At 39.0% G+C, this 27134-nt stretch overlaps 1 long non-coding RNA gene and 1 other non-coding gene across 2 annotated transcripts; one reads left to right on the top strand and one right to left on the bottom strand.

The window, feature by feature from the left end:
- Window positions 1-720: 720 nt before the first annotated feature.
- On the top strand, window positions 721-793 carry TRNAF-GAA. The gene has a single exon. It is a non-coding gene; the product is annotated as a tRNA-Phe (tRNA).
- Window positions 794-11317: 10524 nt separating this feature from the next.
- Window positions 11318-15953, bottom strand: LOC118709677. The gene is made up of 3 exons (XR_004985086.1): window positions 15943-15953; window positions 12075-12079; window positions 11318-11473 (listed from the first exon to the last, which is right to left on the bottom strand). It is a non-coding gene; the product is annotated as an uncharacterized LOC118709677 (long non-coding RNA).
- Window positions 15954-27134: the final 11181 nt, after the last annotated feature.

Below are 27134 nucleotides of genomic sequence, written 5' to 3'. Positions count from 1 at the left end.
TGTGTCTGACAGTGAAAAATGGTGTTAGAATCAGTCTTTATCTTAAATCATATAAACTTTATTCTAAACCAATACGGTAATTTAGCGACAGCTTGACCTTGAGTTTATAGGACTTTAAACTTATAGGTTAAAAGAATCTGCAATCTTAATTCTCTTGGCCAGGCAGTCTAACATACTGTATCTGGAGATAGGGCATTGACATGTTTGGAGGCCCTATTCTGCTATCACAAAACTTTCCAGTTTACTTAATCTTTCTTGTTCAAATTTTCTTGTTCCTATATCCTGTGTCTGTCATTTCCCCTGAGTGAACTCCTTGGAGCTTTAGTCTTCAGTTTGTTTCTAATCCTGGCTATATCTGTGGATCCATAGAACACAGCTTCCATGAAAAATTGATATTTCATTAAATATTTAGGTGGACCATGCTGTCATTTTTTCTAGAAATTAGTCATATATCAGAATCAAAATGCCAACAAAAGTCACCTTTTCTTTCTCTTGATGTGAAAAATGTCCATGATTTATTTTTAAATGGGAAAAACAGATTACAGTGCAGTTAAAACATATCTGAGAAAAGTAAAATTATGTATTACTTCTAGCTTATAAACACTTCTATAATATTTGTTAAGTACCTATCTCCAGCCAAACCTGAACAGTGAACTTTTTTTTTTGTTATTGTAAAACAACTATTATTCCACTACAATTATGTAGAAGCTACCTAAGCAAGCTGAAATAGCTCAGTTGGTAGAGTGTTAGCCTGAAGATCTAAAGGTCCCTGGTTCAATCCCAGGGTTCAGCAGTTTTTAGATGTTTATTCTTAACATGGTTTCTGGTCAGGCTTACCCACAATATTTAAGGAGCATAGAGGAGATCCCCTACCCCCAGTATCCACATGGAATACCTTCCAAGATCCAAAATGGATGCTTGAAACATTGATAGTACCTGACCCCATAGGTGTTTTTTTCCCATGATAAAGTTTAATTTATAAATGAAGCGTAGTAAGATATCAACAATAGCCAAAACCGATTTGGCTCAGTGGTAGAGCGTTGGTCTGTGGACTGAAGGGTCTCAGGTTCGATTCTGGTCAAGGGCATGTACCTGAGTTGCAGGCACATCCCCAGTAGGGGGGGTGCAAGAGGCAGCTGGTCGATGTTTCTCTCTCATCGACTTTTCTAGCTCTCTATATCTCTTCCTTCCTCTCTATAAAAATCAATAAAATATATTTTTTAAAAAAGATATCAACAATAACTAATAATAAAATAAAATGAGGTAATTACAACAATTAAATGAAAGTAATGAAAGTTGTGTGAATGTAGTTTCTCTCTTTTACAGACACAAAATATCTCATTGTATTGTACCCACCTTCTTACCTAAAGGAAGCCCTTTACAGTTCTCCTTGGCATATCCAAATTGCCAGCATTACTATTCTTGAGCTTTGGGATCGTTATTAGGTAAAATAAAGGTTATTAACCATAAGCACTGGGATACCTGGACAGTTAATCTGATAATCTACAGGTACAAAGTGACTAACAGGTTGGGAATACATACCTTGTGGATACAATGGACAAAATGATGATTCAGGCCCAGGTGGGATGGGTCAAGATTTCATCACACTACTCCAAATATTGTGTTATTTAAAACGTATGAGGAGAGAAATCAAGATGGTGGCATAAGTAAACACGTGAACTGCTGCCTCGCACAGCAATTTCAAAACTACAACTAAAGGACAAAATGACATCACCCAGAACCACAGGAAGTCTGGCTGAGTGGAAATTCTACAACTAGAAGGACAGAGAAAAGCACACTGAGACTCACAGGAGCTGCAGAAGGCAGAGGTAAGGAGGCTGGCAACTGAGTACACAGCTGGCTTTCTCAATTGGGAGGGAGACAAAAGCTCCTGACTGCTCTGAACTCCAGTTCTGGGCAAGACTCTGTGGGCCCAAACTCATACAGGGAGAAATTGGACTGTCTGGCTGTGGGTGAAACTTGAGGGCAGCTTTCTTTCAGAGGTGCTTGCAGTGATTACTGCGAGACACTGAGACCTAGGGGCCTCTTAGGGAAGAGCTAATGGGAAGCCATTGCTGTTTGCTCCACCCTGAGACTCTGCCCCATCCAAGCTGAGTACAGAGGCTTTTGCGTACAAATGGCCTGGTCCTTTGAATTCTAATCTTACCTAACAAACTGCAGCTAAGTCAGAGAGACCCAGAACATCCAAAAGAAGGCCCAAGGCCCCACAACAGCTTACACTGCTTCACACCTGGGCCTCATCTGGACACCTCCAAAACCCAAACAAAGAAGAGGAATCTGCAGATCTCTTCATAGCTCCTGCTGTGTGGCTCCAGGCAAAGGCTAAATTAGTACCTCCTTGGAGATCCAAGAGTCATTGTACTCAGGGGTCAAAGAAGAGAAAGAGCAAGATACTAAAAACCTATTTGAAGAAATGATGACAGAAAACTTTCCCTACCCGATGAAAGAAATAGACTTACAAGTCCAGGAAGCACAGAGAACCCCAAACAAAAGGAATCCAAAGAAGACCACACCACGACACATCATAATTAAAATGCCAAGAGCAAAAGACAAAGAATATTAAAAGCAGCAAAGGAAAAATAGTTACCTACAAGGGAGCACCCATACGATTGTCAGCTGATTTCTCAACAGAAACTATGCAGGCCAGACAGGAGAGGCAAGAAATATTCCAAGTGATGAATAGCAAGAGCCTACAACTAAGATTACTCTACCCAGCAAAGTTATCATTCAGAATTGAAAGTCAGATAAAGAGCTTCACAGATAAGAAAAAGCTAAAGGAGTTCATCACCGCCAAACTAGTATGAAATGCTGAAAGTTATTCTTTAAGAAGAGGAAGAAGAAGAAAAAGAAAAAGGAAAATATAAAAATTATGAACAACAAATACATATCTATCAATAAATGAATCTAAAAATCAAGTGAATAAAAAATCTGATGAACAGAATAAACTGGTGAATATAATAGAATCAGGGTCATAGAAAGGGTGTGGACTGACAATTCTTGGGGAGGAAAGGGGTGTGGGGGTGTGTGGGAAGAGACTGGACAAAAATCGTACACCTATATATGAGGACAGTGGGAGGGGGGTAAGGGCAGAGGGTAGGGTGGGAAGCAGGTGGAGGGGAACTATAGGGGGAAAAGAAGAACAATTGTAATAATCTGAACAATAGGATTTATTAAAAAGTAAAACTTATGAAATGTTGATTTCTGGAATTTTCCATTTAACATATTCAGACTGAAATTGACTGTGGATAACTGAAACCTCAGAAAGTAAAACTGTAAGGGGGGGGGGGAGTAGCTACTGTATTTGGTTCTCATGCTTTGAATAAATTGATGGCTTTTCAGAGAAGGGTGGTGTCAGGTATCCTGGTGGGAGTTTTTATATAAACCCACCAGCACATTAGTACTTCCTGATTGTAATAGCTAACTGGAGTACTTGATATATACCATGCTTTCTCCTAAGCTCAATGTATTAACTTACTTTACATGAACACTACAATTCTCAGTAACGGTTAAGTAATAGTTTTTGGGTCTGAGACCTAGCATATGGTATGTACACAATCAATGACTCTTACAATGACTACCATGATTATTTTTATTGGTTAGAAACTTTACAAGTTAGAGTTGTGAGATAATGGGTTGTTTCTAAGGACCATTCACCCTCTATCTAATAAGGCACTAGTAAAGGCCATCTTTTTCCTGTGTCTTCCTAAGTGATTTAAAATTCTGTATCAACAATCCGTGTTTCTATATCATAAATGTGAAAGGTTATTTTCTCACCTGGCTTTAACTTTCTACAAAGGGATTTAGCTTCTATTTCAAAGGTTCTTACCTCCTGTAGTTAACAGGAGGTCTGTGAAGTCTCTGAAACTGAATGCAAATTTGAATGTTTGTGTGTAGTCGTGAAGCAGTATCATTGAATTCAAGGTTTGTGACCTAGAAAAGGTTTAGAAAAGTTAACTACAAAGGTCTCCTCACCACAAATAGTTGCTGGTAATTCCTGTCCTGACCTTTGAATTTTTCAAGGTATGAGTGATAGAACTTTTCTCTTGCCCCTTCCTCAATGCTTATCTACTGTGAAGAAAGATTTCAGGAGGGAGCCTAGGTTGTCAACAAACTTTCTTTCTGTCTGGGTTATGGCTTTTAGGTACAAATTTCCCACAGTGGAGCATATTTGACCATTTTTTTTGTACCATGCTCCCCCCCCCCCCCCATGCCACTTTGGGGTAGCCTTTCCATGGCTCATCCCCCATCACTATGTTTAATCTGCTGAGGTGGGTCCCACTCCATCTAATTGTCTCTTTTTAGGGAGATTAAGGAAGATGTCCTCACATTACCTTTATTATTCTACTTTTTTCCTTTTGCTTTCTTTAAAAAAATATATTTTATTGATTTTTTACAGAGAGGAAAGGAGAGGAAAGGAGAGTTAGAAGCATCGATGAGAGAAAAACATCAATTCAGCGCCTCTTGCACACTCCCCACTGGGGATGTGCCCACAACCAAGGTACATGTCCTTGACTGGAATCGAACCTGCGACCCTTCAGTCCTCAGGCCAATGCTCTATCCATTGAGCCAAACCAGTTAGGGCTAGCTTTAATTCTTTTTGATGGCATTGTAGACTATCTGGATACCAGGCAATGGCTATCTGTTCTTCCATCTTTATATTATTTAATGTCTATAACCTGAATGATGACTTGGCTGGTTTTGGTCAAGAAGTAGCATTTCTAATTCATGCCAGGCCTTTTTCAGGCTTGACATTTAAATAAAAGTATGAATGCTGCAGATTATTCTGTTTTGATCCCTCTTTTCCCCTGAATATTCAGCCACATTTCCAGAAAAGTTCTTTTCTGCAAAATTGACTTCGGGTTTGTGTTTCCATCATGAGGCCAAAGCTAAAGGAGGAAACCAAGTGCATGGAGAAACAGCCAAGGTCCAACACCATGGTCCACGTCCAAACACAGTCCATTGGGAAAGAGGCAGGATCCGGGTCTAAAAGATGAGACCAAGTGCTTAAGGTCAGGCCTCTGGGAGTCTCACAGAAGCAAATGGGGAGCAAAACTCCACAAACAACAGGATTAGGATGGTAAAGGCTTCAGGCAAGATGGACAACACTGCCAAAGCTGGTTTGGCTCAGTGGATAGAGCGTCAGTCTGTGGACTGAAAGGTCCCAGGTTTGATTCTGGTCAAGGGCATATACCTTGGTTGCAGGCATATCCCTAGTAAGGGGTGTGCAGGAGGAAGCTGATCGATGTTTCTAACTCTCTATTCCTCTTCCTTCCTCTCTGTAAAAAAAATCAATAAAAATATTTAAAAAAAAGATGTACAACACTGTTAATTCTTCCCAATTATTTCTGCATTGTTCGTACATGGGGTTTGGGCTCTGTGCTATTTATAGACACACACACTTACACACACAGTAGTGTTGATGTCTAAAGGGAATTTGGATTGTATTGACCAATATAACTGGAAAGAGAATTAAGTCTCTTAAAATTCTCATTGATTTTGTGATTACAAAATATACAAACTACTGAAACATAAAAGTTTTTATGAGATTCCATTGCTCAAAAAGTAAAGACATTCCCAACCTTAAAGATAATCATTGTTAATAATCTGGTGTCCATTCTTTTATCTGATTTCTTTATGCACTGCTAATATAAAATGAATGTATATACACATAAATGCACTTACATTTTATACAAGGGGTTCTTTCCGGTACTTTGTCGTTACCTTCCTACTCTCATACAGAGCTAGGACTGAATGTCTAAAATGATAATAAAAATTTATTTTCGTTGATGTTTCTTTTAATGAAAACAAAGTAAAATATAAAAGGATGCTAACACATAAAAACTAGAACCCTACGTGTGGCATGCTCCAAATTTTAAAAATCACACTTCTATGAAACCATAAGTGGTGGCAAATGGGTCTCAATGGTAGCAGTGATAATAGTCGTAAGGGGTAATCTTTATTAAATTTGCATTCTGTGTCAGGCCCCATTTTGTGCAATTTAGAGGAATTGGTTCATTTAATCAGTGATGAGGAAGTCTGAAAAGCGGGAGCAAAAGGGCATTTATAGCAATCTGAGAGCATTGCAGAGGGAGCTCTGTATGAGAGTAGGAAGGTAACGACAAAGTACCGGAAAGAACCCCGGTGACTGGCAGCATGCAGAGCACTTAGGGAAGACGCTGCCGTTATCCTTTCAAGGCCAGGTGTCATCAGTTGTCTGTGTACAAATACAGTCAGTTCAGTCATAGAGATGCCAGGTGTCATCAGTTGTCTGTGTACACATACAGTCAGTTCAGTCATAGAGATGTGATTAGATAAGTGGTCCTAGTTTATGTACCTGTCATTTAATTCATATTGATCACAAAAATGCCAAATTTGCTCTTTTTTTAAATAAAAAAATACAAAATATTAATGCAACAAAGAGCTGGTTCTTTGAAAAGATTAATACAATTGGCAAACCTCTGGCTAGTCTCACTAAGAAGAAAAGAGAAAAGTCACAAATAAACAAAACCAGAAATGAAAGAGTAGAAGTTACCAAATTTGTTGTTTCAATTTCTCATTCTTATGGTGGTGTTTAATTCACAATAACACAAAAACACTTTTACAGTCTTTAGTATAATAATTTATGTGAAATTAGTTTTAAAAATCTACGGTGGTAATAAAGCTGGAATAATATTTACAAATCATTCTCTGTGAAAATTTAAAATGTTGGTTAGAATTGATAACTTGTCCATTACGAACCTGTTAGAAACAGTGTAAACTCTTTAAAGTCTAATGCTTCTTTTAGCATTAGTTCATTTTGGTGCTACATTTGGGATCTGTAATTTCAGTGGCATGGAAATTAAAATTGTATTCATGCTTTTTTTTCCCTCAGAGCCTGTGAATCTCTAAATGAACTCAGAAATGGGTTCAGCCTTTCCTGGAAATCTAGTGGGTAATTTTATGGAGATTGTTCAGAATAATAGAGACAACAGAACTTTTTTTTTTTTTTTAATATATTTTATTGAGTTTTTACAGAGAGGAAGAGAGAGGGCTAGAGAGCTAGAAACATCGATGAGAGAGAATCATTGACCAGCTGCCTCTTGCACATCCCCAACTGGGAATGTGCCTGCAACCAAGGTACATGCCCTTGACCAGAATCGAACCTGGGACCTTTCAGTCCGCAGGCCAACGCTCTATCCACTGAGCCAAACCGGTTTTGGCGAGATAACAGAACTTTTGAGGTCAGCAACATTTGATTGATTGATTGAGAGAGAGAGAGAGAGAGAGAGAGAGAGAGAGAGAGAGAGAGAGAAACTGAGAGAACAGAAAGAAATAAGTGCGCATTTTTTCCTCCGAGCTGCCAGAAATTATGAGTAGATTAGAGACAATAGGCTGGAGTGTTTACTTTTTCATACACGAGTTGTGGGCTTCTCCTTAGAAATAAATAGAATGAATACACATCTCTAGTCCTGAAGCCACTTATTGTTATTATGTTATTACAGGATCGGCACAAGTTCGGTGATGCCACATCCTCTTCCACGTTATTTTAAAATTGTACATTTCCACATTTTACTTATCTTTTATAGTAAAATACTTAGAGGTATTTCAAAAAGTAAATTCATGATTACTCAATGCCAAAATGCAGCTGCTTCTCTTTAATTTAGAAAACTTTAGAAAGTGGCCCCAATGGAATGTGAAACCATAAGCTTAATCTATATACTTTTTAACTGCAAAAGCCTCTCTCTTATTCTGGATTTAAAATAATTCACTCTTTGGGTTTGTTTCAGAAGAAAGTTTATAGGAGTAATTGTATAGAGACAATGGAAAAGAATTGTCCTTTAGAGAAAAGGTCTATGTACTCAACCTTCTCAAGAAGTTTATCATAAAATATAATTTCTAAGGGTTTGAAATGTATGAAACCATCTATGTGTACTTTTATTCCCAATGAAATACTCCCTATACCTTTGTGTAACTGATGAAAGCACAATTATCTTTTTTTTTTCCTTTTGGAAGTAGTTTTGATATCTCCTCCCTTCCCCCAGAATCATTAAGGACAGATTTGGCAAATGCCATATAATTAATATTCTCCACTTAGTTTGCATGCTTGGCCTGAGTTTCTCAATCACTAACTAAAATGCATTTTGATGTCTTTGTGGAGATGGAAGACCCATATTTGCCATCCTCTCCCTGTCATGATACAGGGAAGGGTTCTGAGCTGCTTTTATCAAAGTGTCACTAATTTTATTCCCATCAATCTTTCCTTCTAATGCAAAGGAAGAGGGACATTAACTTTATCCTAGGGACATTCTCTCCCATTCAGCTGGCTGGAATTGTCTGCAAAGATAACTATCGGTTCAGGACTTATTGCTGGCCTCCAGTGATCTGTATGAAAATTTAAAATGTTGGCTAGAATTCAGAGGTTACTTTCCAGTGCTAATAGAATTGTTCTTCCAGAAGGCCAAAGAGCACACACACTTTGATCTTTTGCCAATTTAATGGGCTTCTTATAAAAGTACATTTGCCCAGAAATGAACATTTAAGTTCCCTGAAAAGTTCCATATAGTTAATGAACACCTTCTCCATAAACCAAGGGCTTAGCTGGCCTTAGCCCTATAGTAAGTCTTCTCTGTTTGTCCTCTTCTATAATCCTCACAGCTCCACATTAGTCCTGCTATACAGATGAGAGACACCAAGGAGTTTCAGTGGCTTGAACACAGTCACATGAACAATGGGGCAAGTCAGCATTTGAACTTCCATGACCTCCAAGTCCTGGCGAACTTGTCCTATGTTCTTACCTGGATGAGTGGCTTGTTGCTGAGCTTGTATGTTATGGACTAATGAAATTCTGTATTTACAGACAGTATAGGGATCTCAGGTCACTATTGACCCATGTACAATTATGACCAATGCCTCCCTTGGTTCACCTCCATGATATCGATACATATGCAGCAACTGTGTGTCTAGTGTTTGAGGAAAATGGCCTTCCGTGCCCGGATCTAAGTGACAAGCAATAGGTGGAGGGACTGGCTGATTCTTCTTCGGAAAGCTGAGGTGTAGGAGGGGGTCAAGTATTACCTGATGACATTTGGTATTTACCTGTGGGGTTGAAAAATGTGAGCGTATGCCATACCCTGTGAGATGGGAATAGCCTTTCCTTTTTTAACCTGCACATCCCTGTCAAATGTACAACTGCAAATATACAAAGATAATTGTGGAGAAGGAGGACACAATAGTGTTACTAATATACTTGCCTCACAGCCAAGTTTCCAAATTGCTTGTCTAGGTAAGAACTAGAAAATTCCTTGAGACCATATCCCAAAATTAATTGGAAAATAAAAATCTATGTTTAAGATTGTTTTTAATTTTTTGGATCCACAGTTTCCCAGACTCCAACCCTTTCTCTGCTCTGCCTGCAAGGCTGTCACCTGCTCTCAGTTGAGTTGTTAGCACAACCTTCTACCCTGCTTCCAGCTTCTATACTGGCCCCTGCATTTATTCTAACCCAGCGCTAGTGATCCATAATGAACAAACCTGATCTCACATTTCTCTGCTCAAGATTGTGCAAAGATAGCCATTTTCCTTTGGAGAACAGCTATTGTCCTTACAGTGGCTCCCAGTGCTGCCCTCACCCTGCTCACTCTGGAGCAGGCACAGTTACTCTGCGAGGTACTAGTGAGAGGGCAGGGCAGGGCGAGGATGGGCTCCTGACTCCACTGTGGGGCAGGGCGGAGTTATCCTCCATTCTGTAATTGAACCCTAGCCCTCACCCAACCAATCAGGGTTAGCCGAGGCAGTGACATCACCACCGACCAGAGTAAAACCCCTGGACTGGGCGAAATTCGCTCTCTCTTGCACCATGCTGCTGGCATGAGTGGGACAGAGCCCATGCTAGCATGGAAAAGGCTTTTCGTTTATTGCATCAGACTCGGCTTCCTGGTGGTCCTTGGGGATCACAAAGTCTGGGCGTAACACTAGGATATGCTCTTCCTCAGCTTTTTAAAATATGCCTTACCCACCTTCTCAATGATGCCCACTTCCTCCTTCTTATCTACAATCGTAATCATTCCTCAAGCCCATTCTTGGCATCCTGGGTCGCTTTAATGGCATCTTTCCCTAATTGCTGAAAGTTATAAACTCTCATAGATGATGCATAGATTCTTGATATGGCTGCTAGATTTTAGAGGAATCACATGTCTAAACTGTTATTCACAGTTTTGATTCTTTGGTTTTGTTTTGAGCCAGGCACTGGGATAGAGGCTGGGGATGAATGCTTTAATAGAAACACCTGCAGGGATATAGGGGAAACTCTGAAAATGAATTAGTAAGACAATAGGGGAGGATCAGGGAAAAATTCAGAAGCAATTTTTGATTCAAGTAGAAATATAAGAAATCTGCAAATCAAAGGAGAAGAGTATTATTCTTTTTAGATAAGAATAGAAGTGGAAAAGGCTTAGAGCTATGGAAACAACTCCTTTGCTATGTACAATACTGCAGAAGTATAGCTTGAGGATGAGTGTAGGTGGGATGGTGTCACAGTGGCTGGAGATGAGATTGGACCAGGGTGCGGGGCCAGATAGTAAGGTTAGACCAGTGGGTAGGATTGGATCTCAAAAGGTCTCAGACCTTGCTGAGGAGTCTGGACATTATCCTATAGGGTTACTCCTACAAGTTAACTTAGAAAGTACTGCATTTCTCAAATGCTAACCTGCTCACTATTAGGAATTTTTCTAGGCTTGACTATGAGTTCTTTAATTAGGAAATGTTTAATTTTCTCTGCTTAGTCTAAATCCAACATTTCATATGCACATAGAAGTTGAGATTCTAGGGAACAGGATTTCAGTGCATGCTGTTGGCTGAGTCAAAATAAATATTATTTGTATAGACTTGTGTAAATATATGCACAAGTCAAATGAAAAGCAATTTTATTGTATCATACTATTTTTAGGTGCCTGATAAGGAACTCACAGTTTAGCATATTGAAGAGATTTCTCCATGCGAAATAACCATATTGAGATCATTGGCTTTTTAAATAATTTCTTTCTTAATTATAGAGTTTCTTTTAGTCACTTCAATGAATCAAAGTTCTCAGGAGTAAACAAAGCAAAAAAAAAAAAATCAATTCCCTATAATCTTTTTCTTTATACCTTCTCATCTGCTTCGCAGGATCGAAAATTTAATCTCTTCATCATTTCCAAACTTTATTTTGCATTTTTTCTCCAGCAATGTTCAGATTCTTCTTCTTCTTTGCCTTCTTCTTCAGATTCTCTTCCTCCTCCTCCTCCTCCTCCTCCTCCTCCTCCTCCTCCTCCTCCTTCCCAATAAAGGTTTATTTTTAAAAATGTACAGCTGGTGAGATCTGTTATTCATGCATCTTCTCCAGCAGCTGGGGCGTCCCCACTTTTGGTGTTTCTGGTGTAAATCACTTGAGCTCTTGCTTTAAGACTAGTTTATTAAGTCCTTTACCAAGGAGCTCCTGAAAGGTTTCTCTGGCCAAAAAGCCACACATCTTCAGCCTCTCGGAGACAGGACTGGGTTATAATCTTGCATTTGGGAACTTCCTTTCAGAGCTTGTCAAAAGTGGCTTTGTGAAACCAGACCAGGTTATTGAGCTTGTTCTGAACTTTGCCCTTGGACAACTTCTTCTTCTTGGCCTTGCCCCCCCCCCCTCCCCAACTTGTTCACAGGGTCTTTGTCTTTCTTGGCTGACTTTCCAGCATCTGTCTTCTTGTTGTTGTCCTTGGGCAGCATCTTGGGACTCAGGAGAGCAGGGACGTGCTGCTGCCTCACCAAGATGTCCCTGGAGAGCAATGTTCAGATTCTTTAGCCTTGGTTCAGTGGCAGATCAGTAGCTCAGGCTGTTTAGGTCACCAGTGAGTCCTACCATGGCTTGAATGTGATGGGGAAAAATACTTCATTTCCTAATGATTCCATTGATCCTTGGAAGGTGCTGGGAGCCATAAAAGGCATCAGTGAAGATTTGCCCACTGTTTATATCGAAGGTAAAAACAGACATCAATATCCAGAGATACACAATGAACCATCTTGCTAATTATTGGAGTTAAATGTTTTCCTACAAATGCTCTCAGTAATCAAGTCACTCGAGGGCATGTTCTTACAGGAATCCTAGTATTCATTAAAATGAGCTGTTTTGCCTAGAAATGTCCAGTGATCAATGATTGATGATGTGTCTGCCTTGATTCTTAGTGCAATGCACGGATCCATTGGCTGTTAAATCTTGCTTGTTGGAAATTATGGAAGTGAGCTTTAAACTAATCTAAATAATCAATTTTTAGTATTTGATGAGATATTCAAGTTCATCCCCTTGCAAAATCAAAATCTGCTTATTATGTTAATGTGGTATTTGCAAAGCTATCACCATGATTTCAAGCCTAAACTCCTGTAACCCAATTCCTTGCAAATCAAAGTAAGTCAGCATTCAATATGCTATACCTCTAGATCATTGTCAAGTCAAGTTGGATAAGACCCAAGGCCTAATTAACTAGGTCCTAGTTCTGGCTTCATCAGTTGTCTTTGCAAGTCAATTAAACTATCTGGGCTTCAGTTTGTTTTTTAATGTGTAAAATAAAAGAACTGAACATATCCTACTTAATTAAAATTAAATATTTATAAAACCATAAGTCATTCTTTTGCTCTTATTTCCAGCTCTTATAACTTTCTGCTTGTAAGTTTCAGGGAATAAACTCAGAGCCTGGGCACTTACTTATATCATACTCCTGAGAAGACAAATGATATGAATTAAAAACAATATGTAAAATGATAACTTAGGTATTTTTCTATAGCTTTCACTTATTTGTACCTCTTAGTGATTAATAACAAAATATATGTGTTTTAATGAGTATCAGGACAATTAAATGTAAATTTCTAAGAATTGGCCTTAGCATAAGTCTCCCCCACTCCCCCCAAGGAAGAAAACTATCTTACCAAGTCAGTATTAGATTGAACTGTAGTTGAGTTTGACAATTCATCAAATTTGCTGAAAATTTCTATTAAAACCATGCTTCTAAGGGACTGTCTTACTAGATGGGCTAGGTCAGTGGTCAGCAAACTGCGGCTCGTGATCCACATGCGGCTCTTTGGACCCTTGAGTTTTTAGCAAAGGCCAGCTTAGAAGTACCCTAATTAAGTTAATAACAATGTACCTACCTATATAGTGTACGTTTAAAAAAATTTAGCTCTCAAAAGAAATTTCAATCATTGTACCTTTGATATTTGGCTCTGTTGACTAATGAGTTTGCTGACCACTGGGCTAGGTTAATGGGATTATACTGTTTAAAAAAATTGGTATGAGCTTTGCTTTAATGTAGTTGGAGAAGAAATGAACACTACCTGATAAAGCAAATTGATTCATGCAGAAGTTTGGTAAGATAAATGAGCATACTTGGAATCTAATTTTAAAGAGTGCTAAGGAAGAATTTGGAAAACGTATGATACACGAGATACCAAGGTTTTAGAATCCATAATATTTTTTAGACTGATATTTTCTGATTCTTTGACATACACAGCTTCTTGGCTCAACTCACAGAACCTCCCTACACTAACCCTTAGATAATAAGGATTGCCCCCCAGCTAGGCTCCTCCTGGATTCTATCCCAGCAGGCACTGATTTTGTATCTCTTGTAGTATTCATTAAATTCTCAAGGTTAAGTGCCTTTTGCCCACTGCTAGCTTCCAAAAAATCTGGAGATTTTATTCCTCAATGTTTCTCCTACAGAGACTTTGAATATGAGATGTGCTTAAGCAAGATTTTTGGAATGAATATATTTACTCTAAATGATATTTCAGGGAAAGATGGAAGTAACAAAGAGGCATTTAATCTCAACTCATGGTAGTAAATAGAGGTCACAACTAATGTTCAACAGCTTATCAATGCTCTCTAGTGGACAGAGTAAATGATAATACCCTTTAGAGGTTGGTCAAGCCTTTAATTTAGTAGATTAAATAGTTTCCACTTTAAGGTCAAAGAGAAGAACATTTCTTCAGTTAAATATTATGGGTCATGGTCATTATTTTGTGAGACTATTTTTGCTCACATATCACAGTAAAAACCACTATTAGTTAAGCCTTTTTCACCCGCCTGGAGGCTTTGTTCCTTCTGATTGGATCACCAGTCCCCAGATCTTCCCGGCTGGCTTCAGATCAGATGGCACTTGGGGTTCAGGCCAAATGTGACTTTTTTTTTCTCATCATCCTATGTAAAGCAGCTCCAGTACCCAGCCCAGCACGTGGCACATTGTAATTGCTTTTTCATACGTTGTTTAAATAATGCACAGCCAGGGTTGAGATAGGCAAGCTGTGAACCATTTTCGCAATGGACTTGGACTCCATCGGCCTCCACACCCTCCCTCCTCTGCTCCTTTCCCCACTCACTCAGCTATGCTTTCCTGACGAAATGGACAGAACTGGAGACACAGTGTCCCTGACGCAGTGTAAAGCGAAATGTGGGGCTCCTGGTTCAAAAATCAGGAACACGGCTTCGTTCTCTATGTTCTCTCTCAACCCATTATGGTGTTTTTTATTTGTTATTTAATGTCACAGTCTCTCTGTGCAGGGATACTCTCAGGCAGACCTCCCAGGAGCAGGGCGCATGCCAATCCCCACCCTTTGGTTAGGTGCGCTGACCTCCATGGAGCAAGGGCAGCAAGGAGAGGGACACACCGTCTGGCCCCAGGAAGTCTGGGTGGTGGGACAGGCCTGAGAGGAGGCTCCAACCCTTGTGCATGCTCCAGCACAGTGGTCAGCAAACTCAGTCAACAGAGCCAAATATCAACAGTACAACAATTGAAATTTCTTTTGAGAGCCAAATTTTTTGAACTTAAACTTATTTTAATGGCACTTCTTCAACATAGACTCGCCCAGGCCATGGTATTTTGTGGAAAAGTCACACTCAAGAGGCCAAAGAGCAGCATGTGGCTTGTGAGCCGCAGTTTGCCAACCACAGTTCCAGCAGATTCACATAAACTCAACCATAATGCTGTTAAAGCATTTAAAAACAGAGGCATCAGCAGATCTTATCTTTTATTTCCCCCATTTTCATGTAAGCTACCAAAGAGCAGAGGGCTATGTCTATTTTATTTTATTTTTAAAATATATTTTATCAATTTTTTTTTTTTTTTTTACAGAGAGTTAGAAACATCGATGAGAAAGAAACATCGATTAGCTGCCTTTTGTACACCTCCTATTGGGGATGTGCCCACAACCAAGGTACATGCCTTTGACTGGAATCGAACCTAGGACCCTTAAGTCCTCAGGCTGACACTCTATTCACTGAGCCAAACTGGTTAGGGCTGTCTATTTTATTTTAACAAATTTATTGAGTTGTAATTGATATACCATCAACTGCATAAATGTAAAAGGTATAATTTGACATGTTTTGTTATAGGAAACCATCATTACAATCAAGTTAATAAACATACTGTTACCTATGAAGTTTTTTTTCTCTCTAAGTCCTCCTTCCTGCCTTTTCCCATACCACTAAATGATTCCATTTATATAAAATGCAATTACTTATCTGCTTTCTGTCATTACATATAAGTTTGCATTTCTTAGAATTTTATATAAATAAATCACTTAGTATATAAACTTTCCTGTCTGTCTTCTTTTCACTCAGCACAATTATTTTAAGATTCATTCACATTGTTTCATGCATCAACAATTTATTGTTTTTAATTCGTGAGTAGTATTTTTTTTGCAAGGATATACCACAATTTGTTTCTCCGTCTGTTGGTTGATGGGTATTTGTATTGCTTCCAGTGTTTTCCCATTGCAAACAAAGCTATGAACATTCATGTAAAAGTTTCTGCATAGATATATGCTCTTTTTTTGCAAAATACCTAGAGGTGGGCTAGTGGGATCACATGGCAGGTATATGTTTAATTTTATGAAATTGTCAAACCATTTTACAACATGGTTGAACCATTTTACATTCACACCAGTAAATGAGTGTTCAGTTCCTCCACATTTTTGCCAACATTTGTTATGGTCAGTCTGTTTTATAAGAAATAATATTTTTAATTTGTATGTAGTAGAATCTCATGTGGTTTTAATTTGCATATTCCTAATGCTGGTGCTGTTAAACATCTTTTAATGTTCTCATTTGCCATACATATGTCTTCCTTAGTAAGTGTCTATTCAAATCTTATGTCCATTTGTTTTATTGGGCTAATTTTCTTATGAGAGTTTATTAGTCTTTATATACTCTACATTCAAATTTGATGTAATACATTTATATATCTTATATATAATGTATATTACATATATTTATATATCGTATATCATATATTATATATTATATATTATGGTATGAAATATTTTCTCCCAGACTGTGTATGACTTTTTTTATTTTATTAATAGTATCTTTCAAAGAACAGTAGTACTTAATTTTGATAAACTTTTTTATTTTCTTTTTAAATTCAGTTTGGTCATATCTAATAAATCTTTGCTTAACTCTAGGTCATAAAGATTTTCTCCTACGTTTCTTGAAGATTTGTAATGTTAAGTTTTGCATTTGGGTCTATTATCCATTTTGAATTTAGTTTTGTGTAAAGTGTAAGACATAAAGTTCTACACAAGAAACAAACAGCAGTGGAAATGAAACTATGAGTAAAAAAAGACTTTTTTAAAAAAATATATTTTTTTAATTAATTTTTAAAGAGAGGAAGGGAGAGCGATAGAGAGCCAGAAACATTGATGAGAGAGAAACATCCATCAGCTGCCTCCTGCACACCCCCCATGGAGGATGTGCCCGCAACCAAGGTACATGCCCATGACCGGAATCGATGGGACCCTTCAGTCCACAGGCCGATGCTCCATCCGCTAAGCCAAACTGGTTTCAGCTAAAAAAGACTTTTATAATTTCAATTTCTTATTTAAACCAAAAGTGTTAGCAAAATGGCATGGTGTTTAACATATAAGTAGAGGGAAGGTAAGTTGGGATAAGTTAAAGAGGATATTATCGAACCTAAAGAAACCATTACATAATACAGAGAGTTATAGCTAACATACCAGCAAAAGATCTGAAAGCAGACAGAAAAAGAGGAGAAAGAAAACAAAGAACAGATGGAACAAATGGAAAGCAGATAAGACAGTAGTTTTCAACCCAACTACATCAGTAATTGCATTAAATATAAACTACAGTCCCAGGGCTGACCGGAAAAAAAACCCCTGAACGATGAATGAACAGATTACTCAGACACAGTTTGTGCAAAAGAGGACTAAGGGGCCCCTGGATTTAGTAGCCAGAGCAGCCTCTATTGCCTGCCTCATTAGGCCTTCAGTGGAAATTTTTATCTTCAGATACAATCAGTAGGTGAGTAATCTTGGGAGGACACATGGTTTACATTGTCCTCTAGGCAAGAGCATCCAGGGATTAAACATAAGGATTCCAGTAAACACCTAGGGGTCTGCACATACACTTACAAACTTTCTAACCAAGTCTCTTGTGCTCCCCAAAACCACATTTTTTATATTCTGATTTTAATGATTCATCATTAGCAAGAGGGATATGAGTATGAGGGTAGATATAGTGTGTTGGAGTTGGTAGAAGTTTTCTTTTGATTCCTTAAATTTTCTCAGTAAAGTTGGATGTGAGCTCATTAGCTGAAAAACTGCTGTCTAATCTCGCTCTCTCCCTTCAAGCTGAGCATCATCCTGAGTTCATGTTTATCTTTTAAATTTAGTCCTGAACAGCTGAAGCTTAAAAGAAAAATTCCAGATAAACACTAACTCTGATTTTAATTGAATGGAAAAATAGGGAGTTGAATTTGTTTTGGTGCCTTAAAACTAAAAGTAAAAAATAATAACGCACAGCTAGAATCTCCAAGTGAAGCTGCCTCATTTCTCTAGACTGCTTGCTAAGAATTAATATTAAGTGGTTTCCATTTAGACCTTTCCAGTTGCAAAGATAATACATCACAGCAGCAAGGCCCCACTTCCTGCTGCTTTGAGATGTGTGTGTCTGTCCTTGTCCAGTGTATTGTCCCACCAGCCCATCAACGAATATTTCTGAGTTCTGAACATGCCAGCAGCACAGTGCTAGACACTATTAATGTTCCCCTAGTTCAAGATCAAGGGGTGTCAAATTAATTGCTGCAGTTTCCTTCTAAGAGAAAAATCTCTCATAAATTCAAAAGAACACACTGGAGAGCTCTGTTTCAATTGCTTTGCATAGCATCACGCTAAATAAACAAAGCTTTAAAAAGGCCCACAGACACCACGGAGTTATCCCCCCATGTGCAGAACATAAGCATATTTCTTTAGACCTCACTTAACAAGTCCCAATCCAGCAATCGTAAAGAATGAAAGGTAGTATGGGATGGGAACTCTGAGGAAGAGTGTACAACTAGTGAGTAAGCCACCTGCTTGAATCAACTGTGAAGGGCCAAATTTGGTTTTCAGTGACACCCAAGAAGGCCTCAGTGCATTTGAAGTTAAAGCAATTTATCGATAACACATAGGTTAGCTATATGAATATCTGCAGTTTGCAAATGGAGAGATGTTCCACATGTGAGATGAAGTTTGGCTTCTTAAGACAAAACTTCCCTTAACTATAATCCCATAATTTAGGAAGGGAACAAAAGTATGGATATCTCCTGAATAGTCTCTGTTAATTTTTAAAATGCTCCATCTACCACCTTTTGACCTAATAGAGAGGACACCATTTGGTTCTCCTAAAAATTGCATTGTTCTATCCCTCTGTGCACTAAAGTTGAGATTATCAATATTGTAGATTTTAGGCAGTGATTGTATTTGTGTATCTTTGTGTCTGTGTGCCACTACATCCACAAGCCCCACCCACCAGACAATTAGGAGCGAATATGCAAATAAACCCAACCAAGATGGTTGCGGCCACAGAGAGAGCAGGAGGGAGGCTTGGGTTTCCCCAGCAATGGAGGAAGCTATGCTTTCCGCCTGCCCTTGTTGGCCCAGGCCTCCACTCAATGCTACAAAGTTTCAATGATAGAAGATAAATATATCCCAACAAAAATGATGGCAGCCACAGAGCTGGAGAGAGCAGGAGACTTGAGTTGCCCCCAGAGATGGAGGAAGCCAAGCCTTCTACCTGCCTGGCCTGCCTTGGCCTCTGCTTAAGGCTACAAAGTTTTAATTATAGAAAATAAATAAATCCCAACAGAAATGGCTGCTGCCATGGAGCAAGCAGAAGAAGATAAATTCTATAAATCAATTATAGAAGATAAATAAATCTCAGATATCAGGGCCTCCACTTGGGTCACCGGGATATGTGGCCAGCCTGCAAACCACCACAGGCCCCTTGTCCATGCCGCCCCATGCCCTAAAGGAAACCCTACCTGATCCAGGACACCCTTCAGGGCAAACCAGCTGTCCCCCACCTATGCACCAGGCCTCTATCCTATTTAATAAAAGAGTAATATGCAGATTGACCATCACTCCAACACACAAGATGACTGTTCCCATGTGGTCAAAAATCCTGCCCCCATATGGACATAAGATGGCCACCACAAGATGGCCAGCAGGGGAGGGCAGTTAGGGGGAGTGACAGGGTGGCAGAGGAGAGAAGTTGGGGGTGACTGGGCCTGCAAGGAAGGGCAGTTGCGGGGGACCCAGGCCTGTAGAGGAGAGCAGTTGGGAGGACCAGATATGCAGGGGAGAGCAGTTAGGGGCAAACAGGCTGGCAGTGGAGCAGTTAGGGATCAATCAGGCTGGCAGGAGAGTGGTTAGGGGGGGATCAGGCTGGCAGGCAGAAGTGGTTAGGGGCAATCAGGAAGACAGGCAGGCGAGCAGTTGGGAGATAGCAGTCCTGGGTTGTTAGAGGGATGTCTGACTGCCCATTTAGGCCTGATTCCACCATTCCTGGAGGAGTTCCAGATTAGAGACGGTGCAGACTGGGCTGAGGGACACCCCTTACCCTCGTGCACAAATTTCATGCACCAGGCCTTTAGTATATTATATTTACAGTTTTAAGAATGTTTTAATGAATATTTTATTGCACTCCTTATTTACCTCAGTTCTTCATCTCTCATTTAGATATTTTTTCATTAGTTACCCCACAAAAAATTTTCATAGCCCCATATTTGCACCCCTAGAATGTAGAAGTACATGCACTGTCTACAGTTTGTTTTTCTATCCTTGGCATTATTCATTAATGTAAATTTATCCACAGTTAGCATAATTAGGACAAAAGCAGCCATATGGCAAAATCTCACCTCAGTAAACAAGGACACTAGTCTCTCTCTTTCAACATCAGCATATAAATTCATTGAAGTGATATCCTAAGGATGACTTTGAATTTACTTAATAGAAAACATGAATTATTCACAAGATTCTGTCTGTGTTCCTTGTACAACTTACTTTTTATACTAGTGTAGATGATATCCTCTAAAATATCATTTCTAAGTGGTGTAAAAATTGATCTTTTAAGCTGATTTTGGTACTCAGAGAATTTGCCCAATTCTCTTATTAGTAGTTTTTGGTTTTTAAAACATCTTTATTGTTGGAAGTATTATAGATGTCCCTTTGTTTCACCCACTGACCCTTTCTAGGCTCCCCCAGCCTCTGCCCCAGGCCTTTACCACACTATTGTCTATGTCCATGTATTATGCAGAAATGTATACAAGTTCTTCAGTTAATCTCTTCTCACCCACTCCTCCAACCCCATCTTTCCTCTAAGATTCAACAGTCTATTCCATGATCCTGTGTCTCTGAATCTATTCTGTTCATCAGTTTATTTTGTTCATTAGATTCTAAATATGAGTGAGATTATGGGACACTTGTCTTTCCCTGACTGGCTTAGTTCATTTAACATATCTCCAGGTCCCTCCATGCTAACTCGAAGGATAAGAGATCATTCTTTCTTTACTGCTGTATAATATTCCATAGTGTAAATACACAGCTTTTTTATCCACTCATCTACTGATGGACAGTTGGCCTATTGCCAGATCTTAGCTATTGTAAATTGTGCTGCTATGAACATAAGGGTGCATTATAGTCCTTCTTATTGGTATTTTGTGTTTCTTAGGATATATTACTACAAGTGGGATCACTGGATCAAATGCAGTTCCACATGACATTAGAAAATAAAAAGAAAGCCCTGACTGGTTTGGCTCAGTGGATAGAGCGTCAGCCTGTGGTCTAAAAGGTCCCAGGTTCGATTCTAATCAAGAGCATGTACCTTGGTTGCGGGCACATCCCCAGTGGGAGGTTGCAGGAGGCAGCAGATTGGTGTTCCTCTCTCATCGATATTTCTAATTCTCTGTTCCTCGCCCTTCCTCTCTGTAAAAAAAAAAAAAAAAAAAAAAAAAAAAAAAAAAAAAAAAAAATCAATAAAATATATAAAAAAAAAAAAAGAAACAGGTGAAGTTAAATTTAGTAATAAATGTAATTTAACCCACTATATCCAAAATAGGATTATTTCAACATATCAATGTTTTTCCTATTACATCCTCCAAAACGTGCAGATTTCTATGTGTGCTAGCCATGTTTTAAATACTCAGTAGCCACAGTACAGTCTGAGGAATTATGGGTTGGGTTTAACCAGCCAGTTGGGGATGAATGCTTTGTAGTTTAGGTAGCTCATCTATACATATATAAAAGGCTAAGTGCCTGTTCAACTGTCTGACTGGAAGCTATGAGCGCAATGATCACCAGGGAGCAGACATTCCAACTAGTGGCTATGACACAAACTAACCACCAGGAGCAGACGCTCAACAAGGAGCTGCTGAGCTACAGTGACTTGACAGGGTGGTTCTCAGGTGATGCACCTCAGAACTAAAGAGAAGGGATCCTGATTGGGGGTGCATCACCCAAGAACCACCCTCTCACATCTGGGAACCTCTTGGGGGATGTCGGAGAGCTGGTGTTGGCCCAATTCCGCAGGCCAGACTGAGGTACCCAACCTGCTGGAGGGACCCCCACTCACCCTGCAGATGCCCATCGAGCTGTGGTGTGCCATAGGTGTATCTGGCAGAGGTGGGACTGCAGGAGGTTGGCTCTAGGGCATGTCCAGTCCTTCTTGCCCTGTCCTGTCCCTCCAGCAATCTTTTAATTAATTTATTTTCAATGTGCACAAATCCGTGCACCATGGCCCTAGTCAGGAAATAAAAAGCCACTTCTAGACAACATTCATCAGAAAAATCTCCAGGTCATGCCTACTGTAGAGCTCTAAGCCACTCAGATGTTAATTATACCAGGTCCCTCCCATTTGCAGACCTTGTTCTAGGAGCTACAGTCCTGGTGACAAGTCAAAAGCAGGCATGAAAGGACATCATCAAACTAAGCATCCCTGAGTCTCCCTTGGACTTCCAGTCAGAATTCATTCCATTCATTTGACTACATTGAAAAACATAATGAGAAAAAGATGTTATATTTATAATGATCTATTCCCATTATGATAAGCACTCTGAATTCATTTTTGTGGTATTTAACCTTTGCAAATTCCTTTTGAATAGAGTTCATTAATATTGACAGAGAGCAACACCATTACGAGCTTGGGAAAGGTCATTGTGTAACACCTGCCAAAATGCACATTATCCTCTCTCCTTAGCTATTTTTATTTTCCTGACTTAGTCCTTTATTAGAATCTGCAGCCCTTTAGATTAAGAACCCAAGGACTTTACTTCCTTTAAAGCACCCAACAATAAATCAACAAATCTTGAGAGTGAGTCAGACATTTAGAGAAAATTGAGTTCACGATATACCTGTTCGCCCAGCACCTCTCAGCAGGCTGCCTCTAATTTGATATCTTTGGGGCAAACAGCCAAATTATTAAAATAAATCTCTCTTTAAAATTCATTGTTGAGGAAACTTTTTAAATTTTCTTGTGGGAAATCACCCGAATTCTATTAGCAGCTTCCTTCTCTCTCCTGAGCAGGGAAACCAAGAGAGGCTTGTGCCAAAGCACAGCTGTTCCTTGGCAGGGCTCATCTCAGGTCAATGCTCCTCACCAAGTGACAGTGAGACACATGCCAACGTATGCATCATGGGAATAATATCGCATGAATCCTAAAAGCCATATAAACTTGATTTATTGAGGAAAGTATCAAGGCCAGAGATTTGTCACACACTAGAGAGATTATACAGTATATCTTACAGGATTGGAGCCCCATGCAAAGTGAGCTAAATTTTTCTCATCCATGGCCAACATTGCCCCTAATTGAGTAACCATGCCTGCCTCTTGGAGACCTTTACTAGGCGGCTGTCACTATTTTTGTCCAAGTGGTGGCTGGCTTTAAAGTATTTTTTCCTGCTCTTTTTCTTTTGCCATATTTGACCACTTTCTCTCCTTAATGCTCTAGACCACATGTGTCAAACACAAGGCCCGCGGGCCAAATCCGCCCTGCCAGGCCTTGCAATGTGGCCCGCGCAGCGCTGTCATCACTGCACTCCGCTGCGTTTCCATCACAATGACAGTTTATGACTGTTCAGTAAACCATTCGGCCCGCGATTTAGGCTGAATTTTAGATTTTGGCCCCTTCTCTGATTGAGTTCGACACCCCTACTCTAGACTCTAGAACTCGGCATGTTTTCTTGATACATTATTTTTATATTAACTTTATTGAGTTATAATTTATATCCAACCAAATGCCCACATTCTGAAGACTTCTCTTCCATGATGTTTTTTTTTAAATTAGCTTTATTGTGTAATATTTTAAACATGGTAAAATTAACCATTTAAAAATATATAGTTCATATCTCCTGTCACCTCATATAGAGATCTGACTTTGAGTGGTGGGCACTTGGCCCTAAATACAGATTTTGTAAATTAGTAATCCACACATGAAATCTATATGTTCATATTGAGTAAAATAAATAAAATGTAAAAAAATAATAAAATATATAGTTCAACATGTTTTGACAGATAATTACAGCTGTGTTTCTATTGCCATAATCAAGAACTAGAATCATTCTTAGCAACCCTAAAATGTCCCTTATCACACCCATAACCATTTTCTTTTATTGGACAAGGAATACTGCTCACCAAGCATGGAAGGGGTAAGGGAGCAGATTAAGTCATTCTATTTTTAATATGCAAAAATCAAATGATAGACTTATTCAGATACTTCTGAGCATTAAGTACCATATAGAGTAAAGAGAGGAATTATCACTACTTTTCTAATATTATTTTTTTAAGCTATATGGTTTACTGAAGGGAGAATTGCTGATTGGGTGATTGACACAGTCAGAAATTTCAGACTGAAATCTGACTTCAAACTGCTATGTAACCTCTAACTTCATGGTGAAGGGGCAATTAAAAGACTGGGATAAGAAACTTCCCTGCAGTCAGTTCTTAGATCCTTATCTCCAGCTCCTATGGGTGTCCACATCTGTGTTGAGATGGGACCAAGGCGATACAAATCATTTAATGCTCCATGATAAAAATAAAATAATAGAAGAAACAGGCTCCTTACAGAGAAAACATTTATTGCTGCTCTTAATTTATATCTCTCTCTGTAGGGAGGGCTTAATATCAGGATATATATCTTAGGAGATCTGAATTCAGTGCCAAGAGAACATTCCTGAAACTTCTACTATGACCACTATTCTTTCACATAATTAAAATAGTAGATAACACTTACATAAGGCTTACATCATGCCAAGCCCTAAATACTGTTCTAAGCCCTATATATTGTCATTTAATATTACAAAAACCGTATGAAGTAGTTTGAAATAATAAGTTATATATATGTATACACATATACATAAACATATACATATACAGATACAGATACAGATACAGATACAGATACAGATACAGATAGATCTCTGCCCCTGATTCCTGACACAGAGCTCCTAAAACTCTGGTAAATTCCTAAGTGATCAGAGCACTAGGAGAATATTTTGTTCTGATGGAGTGACTCTGGATGGACTCCTGGAGGATTCTCGAATGGGGGCTAGTCACCAGCAAGACCAAGCCATGGTTAGATACTTAGAATTTTCTACTTCTCCAGAGAGAAGAGAGGAGCTGAAAGTGAAGCTATTGTAATAATTGATCATGTCAACATGAAAAGACCTCCATAAAAATCCCAATAGTTTGGAGAGCTTCCAGGTTGGAAAACATATCCATGTGCTGGGAAGGTGGTGCACCCAACTCCCTAGGGACAGAAGTTTCTGGGCTTGGGACCCTCCAGACCTCATACTGTGTAGCTCTTCACCCCGCTATTCATCTGATCCTCTATCATATCCTTTTATAAACTGGTAAATATAGGTGTTCTCCTAAGTTCTGTGAGCCACTCTAACAAACAATCAAATCCAAAGGGGAGAAAGTCATTGGAATCTCCCATTTGTAGCCAAGTTTAACAGGAATTTTGTGTGACCAGAGAGCCTACTATTTTTGATTGGCATCTGACGTGGGAAGCAATCTTGTGGGATCTGACACTGTCTTCATGTAGACAGTGTTAGAATTGAGTTAAATTGTTGGACACTCAGCTGGTGCCACAGATTTGCTTGGCATCGGAAAATTCCCCACCCACCTGGTGACCAAAAGTGTCAGAAGTGTGAATGTATAGTAGTGTGAGAATAAAGGAAAAATGTAAGTGCAAAGACAGTTTTTCCAACAAAGGTAGGTGTTATTGTTTTTATTATTGATCAATAGACTGAAGCCTATATAAATGAAATGACTTGCCCAAGATTACACAGCTATTAAGTTGCACAGCAGGGCTTCAAGCCCAGGCAGCCATGAAGCCAAATGCTTCCAGTTGAGCACTAAAAACCCTACGTCCTACTCTCCACCTCCATGGAAGTGCTGGTATCACTAGCACCTTCCAATCCCACACTGACAATGAACTGGAAGGACATGTTCAGTTCACAAAGGTTCCCAAGACTGTTCCTTCCTTCTGTCCTCTATTTTCCCCCCTCCCGCCTCCCTCTACTCTACTCTTCCTCCTTCTTCTCTCTTCTCTTCTGCTTCTCTGAAATATTTAAAATATGTAGCCATAATCAATGAAGACATCTTGATTATGAAATATTTTGTGTCTATATGTCTAGATATTTTAAATATTTCATCCTCACCAGAGCTTAGAGTTCTGTAAGTTTCTAATTATCGACAACCCGAGGATGTAAGTTAGTGTCTGGTTTTGTTTTGTTCTAGTTTGCCCTGATAATTAAGAGGTGAGGCTTCATTTGGTTTAGGTTTTATGGAAATTTTCTATTAATATCCTTTATATTTAAAAAAAATTGTATATTCTCTCTCTCTCTCTCTCTCTCTCTCTCTCTCTCTCTCTCTCTCTCTCGCTTTGTTTGTTTGTTTGTTTTGTTTTGCTGGCCTACAGGACTTATATATTCCAGAAGTGCTGAAACTAGCCTAATTCCATTCTAGTCCTATTAGAAATTGGCTAATTAGATCCTGATCTCTCTTTCCTAGATATAGCATCACAAGTGTTAGATATAGTCCCCTGAACACCAACTTGTTTTGATAACTTTATTGGATTCTGCATAGCTCCCAAGACTTGATCTGTCTGTGCAGTTACAATTCAAAGGTCCTACTAACAACACTTGAGGGCAGAAAAACCTCTTATTCAATAGCTCCAGCAAAAATTGAGGGGAGATCTCATTGGCTTATGCTGTGCCCCAAACTTCTGGAATACAGATTTTCTGGACACATCCAAGTAGTGGGGTGAGTTTAAGGGTTTTCTTTTTTATGGCTGTTCTTTTTGGTACTGTTATTCTATCTTTCCCTCCCCCTTCCCCCCTCCCCCCTCCCCCCGCCCATGCAATCTTAACTCTAAATATGCTCCTCTTTCAAGAAGCGGAATATTTGAAAATTCAAATGAAAATAAAAACTGTAGGTAGGGGAAGGACATAGGTATAACTTTCTTGATGAAAATATTCATATGAAGTTTCTTTTGAATAAAATGTATTCTTCATGTACTATAATTTCATGTTACAATTTTAGATTTTCCTGAACATATTTAAGCAAAATGATATATCTGTTAATTCGCTCCCCACCCCCCCAATCCAATGGAATTTTAAACCAAGAAAATTACTTCCCCCCTGGGGGCAGGAGTGATCCTTTTGTTAAGTTTCCAGGGTAACTGATATCCTTGTAGGTTTCACCCTGAAGTGGCTGAACCAGAAGCAAGAAAAGGAAGGCTATTTTGCTCCAACAGTTTATTCTTTTTCCCTACATTTTTGTTTTTGTCAGT

Source organism: Pipistrellus kuhlii, unplaced genomic scaffold, assembly GCF_014108245.1.
Source record: "Pipistrellus kuhlii isolate mPipKuh1 unplaced genomic scaffold, mPipKuh1.p scaffold_m20_p_7, whole genome shotgun sequence".
In the NCBI taxonomy this organism is placed as follows: Eukaryota; Metazoa; Chordata; class Mammalia; order Chiroptera; family Vespertilionidae; genus Pipistrellus; species Pipistrellus kuhlii.
Note: the sequence above shows the minus strand (reverse complement) of the source record. Positions and strands in the feature narration are given on the sequence as shown.